This window comes from Lepus europaeus, chromosome 13, assembly GCF_033115175.1.
Source record: "Lepus europaeus isolate LE1 chromosome 13, mLepTim1.pri, whole genome shotgun sequence".
Taxonomy (NCBI): domain Eukaryota; kingdom Metazoa; phylum Chordata; class Mammalia; order Lagomorpha; family Leporidae; genus Lepus; species Lepus europaeus.
The window spans coordinates 77,546,218-77,560,651 of NC_084839.1; positions in this window are offsets into that span (position 1 = coordinate 77,546,218).

A 14,434-nucleotide genomic window follows, 5' to 3' on the forward strand; every position below is an offset into this window, starting at 1 on the left:
AATAGAGATGAAATCCCAAAAGTGATTTTAAAAATTCATTCAGCAAATATTTTTCAGAGCATTTAACTTGTATAAGATCAAAGACATGAGTCACTATTCCCAAGAAGCTGACATAATGGGAAATGTTTTATGAAATCCAAACAAAATTGGCCGGTGCCGTGGCTTAACAGCCTAATCCTCCGCCTTGCGGTGCCGGCACACCGGGTTCTAGTCCCGGTTGGGGCGCCAGATTCTATCCCAGTTGCCCCTCTTCCAGGCCAGCTCTCTGCTATGGCCCGGGAAGGCAGTGGAGGATGGCCCAAGTGCGTGGGCCCTACACCTGCATGGGAGACCAGGGGAGGCACCTGGCTCCTGGCTTTGGATCAGCGAGATAAGCCAGCTGCTTTGGCCATTGGAGGGTGAACCAACGACAAAACGGAAGACCTTTCTCTCTGTCTCTCTCTCTCACTATCCACTCTGCCTGTCAAAAAAAAAAAAAAAAAAAGAAATCCAAACAAAACAAAAAAAGTGTTTTCATTCCAATTTGTACTATGAAGGGAAACCATCAGGTACTACAGATATAGTAAGGCACACTGGAGACTAGCATGTCATACAGTGGTTAAGATGCTGCATGAAGCACTGTGTACCATACTGGAATGCTCAAGTTTGAGTCCCAGTTCCACTGCCGATTTCATCTTCCTGCTAATCTGTACCTCCTGCCATGTACAGGGAATTCTGGCTTCAGACTGGTCCAGCCATGGGGGAAGGAACCAGTGCATGGAATATCTATCTTCCTACCTGTCTCTAAGCCTCTGCTTTTTCTACCTTTCAATTAAGTATATTTTTTAAATAAGGAAAGTTAAATCTATTTGGAAAGCCATGCATTTTCTTCTCTACTGGGATACCTACATACCCACACAACCACAAACACACTCACTCCACATGGTTTCCAGGGAACTGTGCGCTTTGGGGAGGAGGTGGTAACAGGCTGAAAATTACAGGCAGAAGAAGCACAAAAGTATGAAGGCCCAAGAAGGAGTCACATGAAATTTTACCAGATAAAGAAATGAAATTCTGACTTTTGCAGCAAATGGATGGAACTGGAGGTCATTAGGTTAAGTGAAATTACTCAGACCGATAACAAGGTTTTCTCATATGTAGAGTTAAAATTTACATATAGTAAGAATTAAAAATAGTCATTGATATAAACTAGGAAGGGCTAGGGGAACAAGGGCAAAAGTTGGATATTGGGCACCAAAACACTGTAAAGTGAATGTAACAAGTTCTGTAGCTTTGAAGCACATTGGGATGACCATGGCTTATGATGTACAATAATCTGTGTAAAGAATTGGAAGACAAGAGCTGGTAGACTCCAAACACAAAGAAAAGATAAGGAAACAGAAATGCTGGTTGCCTGGTATGGTTGTTTTGAGCCACACATATGTTGAGAAGCTGCATTGTGTTCCTTAAAAAATGTGTCACATTCTAACCTAAAAATGAAAGACATTAAGAAAGTAAAATGCATGTAAATAGGCTCGGAGTGATAAAAAAGAGACGACAATGATGAAAAGCACTCAAGTCCAGTCTTCTTCCTGAAGACAGACCAGGATCTGGATTGTTTGCTAGAACAAAGAAAACTTAAGTAATTGACCCAATGGTCCCACCACTTCAAATAGATGCATTGTCTGCAATGTGAAGGGTAATTTGGAGAAGATGAGTAAATACATGTCAGTAGAACATTCAATGGGCTAAATGTTTACTACTGTATGTAAGTATTAGGGGCTATTCTCTTATTTGTCTCAGACACATTGAAATCTACCTATTTAAAATTTTTTTAAACTTTTATTTAATAAGTATAAATTTTGAAAGTACAACTTTTGGATTATAGCAAATTTTCCCCCCATAACCATCCTCCCACCTTCAAACCATCCCATCTCCCACTTCCTCTCCCATCCCATTCTTCATTAAGATTTTTAATTATCTTTATATACAGAAGATCACAACCTATTTAAAATTTGATATTGTGATTCTTGTGTATATGTGTACTTAATGATTTGCCTTTTGTGTTTATTTTTCTCTGCTTCCAGATATATCATAATTAAGTATATTGTTGGTGGGTATTCATTTTCACTTTATTCTATAGCACTATATTATATATCTCATTCTGTTTTGTTGTTACTAAACTTATTAGCACCCATAATTCCCTCTGCAACCTTAATTATCTGCTGGTAATATAGCATAATATTCACAGGTTATGGGACAGCCAATTAGGATGTAGCCATCTTTGGATGGCCATTATCCTACCTACTATACAATGTTATCACTCATAAATGATGTCCCTCAAGGTTTTGTATATATTTTTAAAAGATCTATTTATTTAAAAGGCAGAGTTACAGATAGAGATGGAGAGGCAGAGATAAAGAATGAGAAAGCGAGAGAGAGCGAGAGAGCATGAGCCAAATTGATCTTCCATGAAGTGGTTCACTCCCAAAATGGCTGAACCAGCTAGGACTGGGCCAGGCCAAGCCAGGAGCTTCATCTGAGTCTCCCAAACAGGTATAGTGTCCAAATACTTGGGCCATCCTCTGCTACCTTCCCAAGTTCATCAGCAGGGAGCTGGATAGGAAGTGGAGCAGCCAGGACTTCAATCAGCACCCATGTGGGATGCTGATACTTCGGACAGCAGCTTAACCTACTGTGCTAGAGTGCTAGCCACAAATTTTGCATATTTTATTAAAAATACTAGCTGTTTAATCAATTTCCCATTCATGTTATTTAAATCAAAATCCAAATAATTATATACTGCATTTGGTTGTTATATCAGTAAACATGTTTTTGATCTAGATAACCTTTATGCCAACCTTATTTTCATCTAATTGATTTCTTGGAAATACGATCTATAGTTTTACAAAATACTCTACTTTCTGAACTTGTTCTCATTTCCTCAAGTTGATATTTAACATATGCTATTCTTTGTTTCCTTTAAACCTCAAGCTTTGAGGCCAGAGATTCAGTCACAACGGAAGAAGGGACTTTTCAGTTGGTACTGTATTTCACATTGTTTGATAGAAGTATTTTGGTATTTTTTCCTGGTTTTACCCTCAAAGATTTTATGTTAAGAGAAAAAGCATAGTACTTCTTGTTTTGGTAGCTAGTGGTTAAGAATATAGGACAAAAGTATGGTATTAAAACTTTTGAAATATGTGAATCTTACAAATTCACAGAATTAAAATTGTTACCACGTATCAGAGAATAAAACATGATATTTGTGTTTTGGGTACTGGCATATTTAACTAAGCTAAATAGTCTGCAGTTGCATTCAAAAACTCCTGTTTTCACTCTTATGGCTGAATAGTATTCCATCATGTATAATTTCTTGATATCGTTTCTTACTTGAGAGGCAAGAGTCAGAGAGTGTGAAAGATAATGAGTGAGGCAGATGGAGCTTCAATCTGTTGTCTCAGTTCCCAAACGCCCACCATACTTGGGGCTGCAGTCAGGGGCCTCAGTTAGGGATGGAATTTAGGTACTAGGACATGGAATATGGGTCATCTTAACTGCCAGGCTAAATGCCAGCTCTCTTCATTCTTAAGTACAAATTAATGTATACTAGACTTTTGTATTTAATAATTTCTGATTCATGCATGGATTCATGGACCACTTGCAATAACTAATGACCTCTCCTTAGGAAAGTGAGACTCTAGCGTAGAAACCATGGTTTCAAGGAATAGATGTCTAATTTGGAATTTCAATGGGACTTATTGTCTGAATTAATTCTTAATCTCCAGGCATGGAAGCACAATTGAAAAATTCACACTTTAATGTTTAAGTAGTTCATAAAAAACTTTGCCTTTTCAGCAGCTAAATATTACCTTAGTGTTATAAAATATTTGCCATAGATTACAGATAAAACATGGCTAGTTCTGGAAAGGACTATATTTTCAAAATTGTATTTTCCTTCAAAATTCATTTTAGGTTTATTTTTCCTTTACAATACATCTTTGTTGTTGTTAGATGTTGGAAATATAGTAGTAAAAAATGATATGGTCACAGTATTCTTGTATATGGAGCTTACTGTCAATTCTTGGAAATTACATCTGACTTTCTGTCCATTAACCAGAATAAGATAGAATACTTTAAGTAAATAGCAATTATATTTGGAATTATTTTAGAGACTTTATATTAGCTGTGATCTGATTATCTGTAATAAAAAATAACATTAACTGACAGTGGCTTAAACAATTGAAAGAAGGAGCCTATTCTGTCATTCAATGGTGATCGATCTGGTTCTATGAGACTCTTAACAGTGTGCAACCAGGGAGGCAGAAAAATCAACCAGTCTTATCTGGAAATAATAGACAGAAGTTGTGACATCATTTGCAAGGAACTAGGAAATAAGAGTGTAACCAACTGTTGGAGGAGTGGTCCTAGGATTTTTCACCAATCAGTACATCTAAGAAGTCAAGCACACACTGAGTTTAACAGGGTGTTTTAAGGAGAGTTTATGTGCAAGTATAAGGAAAACTTGGTTCCTCTATACTATCTTTTCTGTGGAACTGTGGTCAAGCTTCTGAGAGGGACTAGAACAGAAGCTGGTCAATCAAGTTAAGTCTTTTAGGGCAAAAGTTGGGAAACATAGAAGAGGAGTATGAGAGCAGGAACTCATTGGCACTTCTGCAGCTGCTTTGTCAAAGCATGTCACCTCGGTGACCATGATTGCCACTCCCTTCAAAATGTATTACAAATTCATCTTTTAGATAACTGTAAGACAGAACCTTCCAGCAAAAATGACTCTGGCAAACTAAATACTACCTACCTGTAGTAACTACTAGAGGTAGTAAAAGCCCAGCCACATGCTCAAAAGCAAAGCAAGTGGGCAGAGAACATTTATTTGGATGGTACAAGTCACTGAAGCATGTAGTCTATATAGGTATGGTATAGTGAGGGAACTTGAACTAAAATGAAGAAAACAAATTGGCAAAGACTTTGTGAGATATTAGTTAAAATATAGAGTATTGAATACATTTTACTCACAGGTAAGATGTAGAAAAGGAATGCATTGAATATTGTGAAAATATAAATAAACTTCTATGTAGTGAACAACTTTAACACTCTTTTCTTTTAATCATTATTTTTTGTTATTGAAGACACTGAACAGAGAATTACATTGTAATTGTTATAGGCATGTTACCTGGATGAGTTTAAGGAATGAGCACTCAAGTGTGCCCTGGGCAGTGATGGACTGTGTGTTCCTAAATGCATTTGGCAAGCACTCTGAGCTAATTCACTTGGTTGTTATCCATCCAGATACCAATGTGTTCTCCCTAAATAAAATGCCTATAACCAGTCATTTTTTTTTTTTTTTTTTTTGACAGGCAGAGTGGACAGTGAGAGAGAGAGACAGAGAGAAAGGTCTTCCTTTTGCCGTTGGTTCACCCTCCAATGGCCGCCGCGGTAGCGCACTGCGGCCGGCGCACCGCGCTGTTCCGATGGCAGGAGCCAGGTGCTTCTCCTGGTCTCCCATGGGGTGCAGGACCCAAGCACTTGGGCCATCCTCCACTGCACTCCCTAGCCACAGCAGAGAGCTGGCCTGGAAGAGGGGCAACCGGGACAGGATCGGTGCCCCGACCGGGACTAGAACCCGGTGTGCCGGCGCCGCAAGGCGGAGGATTAGCCTAGTGAGCCGCGGCGCCGGCCTATAACCAGTCATTTCTATGTGAGGAAGAGGGATGGTCAGGCTTGAATAGGAAACAAACATTGTTGAGATTTATGAAGATGATAGCTAAGCTGTGAAGACACATAGGTGCATTTTCCTGGTAGCTCAGCTGTATTTTGCATACAAAAACCAGCTTGCTGTATATATACCTATCCATGGATGCCACATGTTTAGGATAATGTCTGTTTTCAGCAAAAAAAAAAAAAAAAGGGATGGGGTTCTGAAATATAAAAACTAGATCTTAAGAAGTAGGTTCTCCTAGGAAATGTCATTAAAGGAAAACACCCTTCAGAAAAGCCATCTTCCTTCTCATATCCATCTGCAGGCTTTTTATATGGTTCTTTCTAAAAAATAGCCTACAGAACTGACAGGAATATAGTAAACACAGCTTCTGTGAACCTTAGAAACAATTTTAACAATATTTAGCTTTTCCAAGGATTTTTGTGCTGTCCCACAAATATTTTACCTTCTTAACAGAAAAAGAATGCTGGATTTGATAGGCAAGCATATGCTTACCTGAAGGCCATATTTTTCAGCTCCCATTATAGCAGGATATGGTCATACAACTAAGTTCCACTAGTAAAAGTAAAACACAAACAGTGACAGAAATTTCCAGTATATGTCCTTAAAGGGAGAAATGTGTCCTACTCCCTTTATTTCACCTTCTGGTCAGTTTCAAAGGCAGTGATCTTAGGAGATTAAGTATCGACACCAAGTAAACAGCTAATTATAACCTTATAAAAGAACCCAAGTTTCAGAGGTAGGTGACCACAAGTGTGTTATGACTGATCCCATTGATAAGCTGTTTCCTATCCCTTTAAGTGATGGCTGACTAACTTTTTTGACCATGGCAATGTGATGGAGGTCAGTCCATGACTTCTAGTAACAAGCGATAGAAGCCTTCTAAGTTTCAACTTCTCCCCTTTCATGAAAGTGCCTTTGGGAAGATTGCCGTCATGTAAAATTCATATTAGTCTGAGATCCATTTTATTATTGAGTCTGTGATAATCATATTACAGGTTATATGGAAGTTAATAGAGATGACCAGGGAATTCCTGGTTGTTTGAGGCACAACATTCAGGAGGGAAAACTTCGGTGCCTAACATACTCCAAGGGGAACAGAAAAACCAAGGGAATCTAGCTTGGATTAAAGAGTTAAGAGAAACAATAAAATGGTTGTTACATTAAGCCACTAACTGTTGATAGACTATGTTATGTAATACATATAATGGAAGCACACTCTTATTTCACTCAGGTGGCAAGGCCTTTTTTCACATAGCTGAGGACTGCCAGCTCTTTTTCTTTCCCAACTAAACATATCAGGTCTCTTCTTGACCAGATTTTAGTAATTCAAGAAACTAATTTATCCTCCAGTATGGAAGCAAGTATGAGACAAGCAAGCAATGATCTGTTAAATTATAAATGGATACATTGATAGACTTCGTGACTTACAAAAGTTATTTTAAAGATGTTTTAGCGATTGCTTTGAGAACTTTAGATAGCCATTTTTACTGTTAATTTCAAAGTTTTCATTAGTTAACTTCTCATTGATTTAACTAGTAAGAATTAAATGTGTAGAACACATTAAGTTTTGAATGAGTCTCATATATGCAGAAATAACCAAAATATAGTATTCTGCTATGTCTTATGCTTTAAAAGTGTTATCATTTAACATATTGATGAGATTTAATGAATTTTCATATGATTGGTATTGCTGTTTTCTAAGCCTTTATGACATTCTTTTTCCATCTGGTAAATTCTTTATAGTGCTTCTTTGAATTTTCTGGTGTCTCAATATTTCTGCCCAATTCTACGCATTATCTCCGTACCCTACAGTGGGTTTCTATGTACCCCATGGAGAAGCAAGGATATTAAGGCACTAGGAGTGATTTCCTACCCGGCTCTAGGGGAGATATGAAAACATCACAAAGGGAGACAGAACCATATATCATGACAATGCTCAACACATATCATAGTGAAATGCAATCATGTCTTCAAGGAAAGAATACCTACATTTTGTAACTATTGAATTCATAAGAGTTAATGATCCTAAAACTTTGAAATTCTATCTTTCTGAATCTATATACCATCCTACCTCTACTTTATTGAGATAAAAAGATCTTCCAAGCTCATTCTTCAGGTAGTATTTATAATCCAATTATTCTGAGATTTTTCTATATAAAATTACTAAATTTTTTCTATGTAAATAAAAGTATTATGTAAAAATTTATAGGACAGTAGATATTTAAGACTTTTGATTTGTAATAAAATACTCGGCTTTGATTAAAAATGGTATTGTTCATATATGCAAGCACACATATACTCAGTCTTTCATTTATCTCTCATGGAATGCAATCTCAGCTAATTTTTGAAATATCCTATTACATTTAATGACATTTTAACTTTATGTCCTTAGTAACATACCACACTCAATGCAGTTACTACTAGAGTTATGCTCTTACAACACATTTTCATTATATCATTCTCCAACTGTAAACTATATCCACCAGTACTAAGACTGCAGATATTAGTGATAGTAAAAATATAATAACTCTCCATTTTCAGTCATTATGCTTTCACTAATTCTAAAACAAAGTCTTTAATTAAGAATAGTCCAAACCATATCTTGTATATTTATAAACTTTAACACCTTAAATCATTTGTAAAGCCTGAATTCTTTCTTTTCATGTATTTTCCTTATGATTTTTAGATAATGCTCATTTTAATAATATTATGCTCATCTGCCTTTGAGTGTTAATGATAAACTTCCATTGCAAAGCCTTCACTGATCACGAAGAACACCATCAACTTTCTACTCCCCAACTCCTGAAGTTTTTATCATTTCCAAGTTACTTAGAATTTATGCCATACTACTGAGAAAAAATAAATAAATTAGAGGACATAAAAGCAAAAGTAACCCTGGATAATCTACCTAGAAATAAAAGCAGTTTGAATTAAAAATAAATACAAAATTCTTGGTATGTGCTAAAAATTAACGATGAACCTAACATTTTTCACTTAGCTAATTAAATATCTGCTTATTTGAAATCAACTCTGCATTCAAAATAGTTTACAAACTAGGTATTCTGGATTTATCAAATGAATTTTGCTTCTTAGATATCTATGCCTCTGGAAAGGAATTGCTTTTTTATCTAATAAGTAATTTCTTAAAGTAGTGACCAATTTGGAAAAATCAGGGCAAAAAAAGACATAGCAAACCAACACACTAATTATGCTACTTAGATTATGATGTTAGACATGCAAACATGCTCCTTAATTTGTTTGCTTGTTATGGTCTCTAAGCACCAAGTGATAATCTAATGTCTATTGAATCTGTCTGTCAGAGCCAACATACCTCTAAAATCTTACAGGAAACATTAATTATCCAGTAAGGGTAAAGTTTCCTCACTTCTTGGCTTTTGGATTTCTTGATCAAATTTTTAAGTTACTTTAATATAACTTTATGTCAAGCTATTTGGTTCCTTAAAATCCACTTTGTTTTCCCCAATAGTCAGCACTTTTGTATCCTTAGGCAATATATATATTTTAAATAGCACAATAGCCAACATTTTCTAACCCTTTTGTGACTTCTTTAGGACTATAAATCCATTATAATAGTGTAAGTGAACTGCTGTATCTCAGGTCCATATATATCCCTCCAAAAATATAGATGTGCTAATTAACACATAAAAGAAATGCTTTATGTTCCAAACAGCCACCCAGAGGAAAGAATGTGCATTTGATTTTATTGTTCAGCATTATGCAAGATGAAAGGGGCATGGGTGTATAATTAAAAAGCTGCAAATGTCACTGGTTTTGTGGTCAGGAGGCTAGCTAAAAAAATTCAGGCAATAGTGTATCTTGTGACCTTGTCTGTCTGCCGAATTGGAGGGAATTCAAAAAGAAACTGCTGAGCTGGGAATAACAACAACAATCTTAGGCAGTGATTTCTTCTTGGCACAGAAAAACCCACGCAGTAGGATTTTAAGAATGTGGAATAGCCTGTATTCCAATTTAGTCTGCTTTTCTGTTTATGTACCAGTTTCTGAGAATATCATGTATTAAGAATAAAATTCTGAGTCCTGGATCTTTTGATAGTGAGCCACCTTGCTGTAGTGGCTCAGAGCACAAGAGCTCCACTCTGCCTAGATTCAAATTTTAGCTCTACTAATTTCCTAGCTGTATAACTTTAGGAGAATATTTAACCTCTGTGTGCTCCATTTCCTCATGTGAAAATTACAGGGGATAACAACTCTTACTTCCTATGACTGTTGTTAGGATGGAATGGCTTTATATACACAAAGGGTTTAGAAGTACATCAGGAATATTGCAAGGTCCTCTGTGCTAGCAATTGTTACACACTGTGCGCCAAACTCACCGCAGCTATCTTTCTTCCTCGGTGGTGTAGATTCATCACTAGTTGTATTCAGTCCTTTCTCTAAAGTCCTTCTATTCATGAGAGGGAGGACAACTAAGAGTTATGACTTCCCTGTGCTGGAGGTGACAGGGACTATATTTGGTGATTTAAACATACTTCCAAGTAATTATTCTAAGGTGTATGCTATGTTTGAATGATGGCATCTCTTTACAGGTTTGGAAACAGAGGTTTGAAGAGAAAAAGCTGCTTCAATAAGATTACACACAACATGTGACTATACTCTATTCTCATGAGATATCTTTTTAAATAAAAAAAAAAAAACCTGTGTTTTTTCTTAAATTCCATGATATGTTTGTCTTGTTTTCTTCTTAAAAGGCATTTATAGGGATGGGCATTTGGCGCCATATTGAAAATACTCTTGAAACTCCTACTTCTCAATACACAATGCCTGGGTTTGAGTCCCAGCTCTGCTTCATATTCCACCTCCCTGCTAACACAGACTCTGGGAGACAGTAGTGATGTGCAAGAATTGGGTCCCTGCCACCCATGTGGGAGACCTGGATTCAGTTCCCACCTCCTGGCTTGAGTTTTGCCAATCCCTGGCTGTTGCAGACATGTAAGGAATGAATCAGTGGGAGGGAGCTTTTTCTTTCCTTGTCTCTCTGTATCTCAAAATAAAAAATGAAGAAAGGTATTTGTAACTCAAGTTGTAACATGAAATACTTTCAATAAATTGTTCTATAATTCATAAAATATTTTTGTTGAAGCGATTCCTACAAGCAATATAAAAGATTTAATATTGTCAATACATCAGGTTACAAATGACAAAAATAAGGTTAATTGAGAAATCATGTTCACTAATCTTATAAAGACAGTAAATAGCAGAAAAATGAAAAATTAAGCCATAGTAAATTTTCCAATGTTTTTCACCCAAGCAATTTATAATGACAGTCAATATTGAAGTGCTAGATTTTCTTGAAGAGTGTAAGCAGCTAATGCTCATTTTATAAACATCCAGTGGAGGCTTTTTCATCAGCAATGGGAACAAGCAGGTGAGAACCTGCTCTCTTGCCTAACAGGGTGCAGTCTTAGTTCCCCTCTGTGTTGCTAGTCATACATTAAGTTTAAGATGAGTCCCATTTTTAATGAATAAAATCAGTTCTGCTGATATTGGAGGAGACAAATGATAGAAGTAAAAAAAAATAGGAATTGCACATCTACTCTGAAGTTCTAGGCAGAGAATTCTAAACAGGTGATATTTCTTTTATTTGAAGTTTTCCAGTTCTCAGTGTCTGAGTATAATAATGACTGAAATGACTTCTGCCATTCTGATGACATCCATGTGATATCCTAAGAGCCAAGGTTCATTGATCCTGAAGGAAGATCATGTTTTACACACGCATTGAATATCTGATTAAGCAAAAGCAATTTCTCTGTGTGTAAACTGTACAGGTGACAACCAAGGCACACTTTACGAATATAGAATATAATGCCAACATCGAAAAAAATGAGCATAGTAATGAAAAAACTCCAAACTTCTACAAATCTAGTGGAAATACCATTTACCCGAGCATCTTAACTCTGTTGGCAAATTCACCTCAGAAAGAGATAGAAGTAATTCACATCAAATTCACATAAATGAGAATACTAAGAAACTGAAAAATTTAATACAAAGAATTGAAAGAAAATAATTAATCTACATTGACATTCTCACTAGTAAAAATACACCCGGAGTGGCCATAGTTCACATATCTTTATTTACAGGAATAGTGGGAAAAATCATGAAGATATCACTGCATGTCTACCATCATTATGATCTACTAATTAGACATCTAGTTGCACGAATAGTTTAAGGAGCAGGCATCGCAGCTCAGCAGGTTAAGGTGCTGCTTGGGCACTCACATCCCACATTAGAAGGCTGCTTCAAGTCCTGAGTTACTTGCTTTAGATCTAGCTCCTGACTACTATGTAGGGAGACAATGGATGATAACTGAAGTACCTGAGTTGCAGTCACGCCAGTGGGACACCTGGATGGAATCCCAGATTCCTGACTTCAGCCTCACCCAGCCCTGGTTACCATGGCCACTTCGAGAGTGAAGCAGTAGATCAAAGATCTCTCTGCCTTTTTATCACCCCCCATCCCCTACTGTCATTCTGCCTTTCAAATAAATCTTTAGAAAGTGAAAATGTTAAACACTGTATGAATTATCTTATTCAGCTTTTCAGAGGAAAATATTCTGAGATTCAGATTGTGAACCATGTCCAAATCTATATGCTTCATAAGCTGAGAGTTGAACCCAAATTCAGATTCAAAGCCCTGACCTTTGAATGAGCTTTTTACATGGAAAGTGGACTGAAGTTATTAAAATAAACGAGTAAAATTTCACTCTATTGAAGTAAACAATTCCAGAAAAAAAAAATGGCCAAAGCAAACATTTGTACTCTATGGTAATCTAACATATAAGATATGTTTTACATGAGGAAGACAAAGACCAGAGCAGAATAAACTGAGGCTTGTAAATAAAAATATTACCCAAAAAATGTTTTCCTCACCTTGGGTCTGGCACTGTGGTGTAGCAGGTTAAGCTGCTGCCTGCTATGCCAGTATCCCAAATAGGTGCAGGTTCAAATTCCAGTTCCCTGCTAATGTGCCTGGGAAAGCAGTAGAGGATGGCCCAAGTGCTTGGGCCCCTGCGATAACTTAGGAGACCCAGATGAAGCTCCTGGCTTTGGACTGGCCCAGCCCTGGCTGTTGCAGCCATTTGTGGAGTGAACCAGCAGATGGAAGACATCTTTCTCTAAGTCTGTCTTTCAAATAGATAAAAAACTTTTTAAAATATTTAATTATTAAAAAGAAGGGTTGGCTCATTGCTTAGAAAAAAGATGCAGTAATATAGCATACATGAATTGAAGTCTGAGATAATTTTTCTTGCAAAAGAAAATTAAAATTAAGGAAAAATTTTAAGTAAACTTGAAAATCATGGCAAGTTGGATATTTTGAGTTTCAACTTCTATAGACAACATTAGATTTTCTGGACTGCTAAAGGCATTTAAAGATGGGATACTGAAAATACTACTTAGAAATAATGAGAAAATATAATGAAATACAAAAGCATATTTTATTTCTAAGCTTATAGAAATGGAAGGTGATAAAAATGGGAGACTTTATTTTGTAAAAGGTAGGGACAAAAATAATTTTCCACAAATATCTGAGGGACAACTTTATAGAAGAGAGACAATGTATTTTAAATGGCTCTCTCAGGTAAGAGAACAAAAGCAAATGGATATAAGTCTAAAGAGGGAATATTTTGTCAATGGCTTTGCATTAATAATTTTGAAAATTTATACAACTCAAATGGTCATTCCTAGTGAAATGAGTCATATAACTCTGTTACTTCGTGTATTTCCTAGTTGTTTGCACTTTCTTCACTATGAAAGAAGAACAAAAACCCAATAACACACACACACACACACACAGAGGTTGTTGTCCTTTTAAATAGAAAAACTTAGAGAGGCATGACAAGTAGCACCTACAGATCTGATGCAATGTAGCAGCAATGAAGAAGACAACTGAAAATCCAGAGATTTCTAGACAGAACAGATATTTGTGAACGCCTCAACACTGGCTTGTTTAGGAAACAGCAAGAAGGTCAGTGTAATGAAAGGCTTTGACTTGATGCTAAAGGATTGGTTTTCACTTAGAGTAAGATTAGAATTCATTAAAAATATCTAGAGAAGTGTAGCTTAAACTGAGGTTTTTATAAACATCTTCTCAGATCACCATGGAATGAAGCTGGAAATTAGCAACTCAGGAATCCCTAGAGCCTATGCAAACACATGGAGACTGAACAACATACTCCTGAATGAACAGTGAGTCATAGAAGAAATTAAAAGGGAAATCAAAGACATTCTGGAAGTAAATGAGGATAACACAACATATCAAAACTTATGGGATACAGCAAAAGCAGTGTTAAGAGGAAAGTTTATAGCAATAGGTGCCTACATGAAGAAATTGGAAAGGCACCAAATAAATGAGCTATCAATACACTTCAAAGATCTAGAGCAACTGCAGCAAACCAGACCCAAAACTAGTAGGTAAAGAGAAATAATTGAAATTTAAAAAAATCAACAGAATTGAATAAAAAAAAAATTACCAGAAATCAGCCAAACGAAGAACTGGTTTTTTGAAAAAAAAAAAAAATTGACACACCATTGGCCCAACTAACTAAAAAGAAGAGAAAAAACCCAAATCAATAAAATGAGATGAAAAAGGGAATGTAACAGCAGACACACAGAAATAAAAAAGTCATCAAAAATTATGACAAAGAGTTATATGCCAGCAAACAGGGAAATCTATCAGA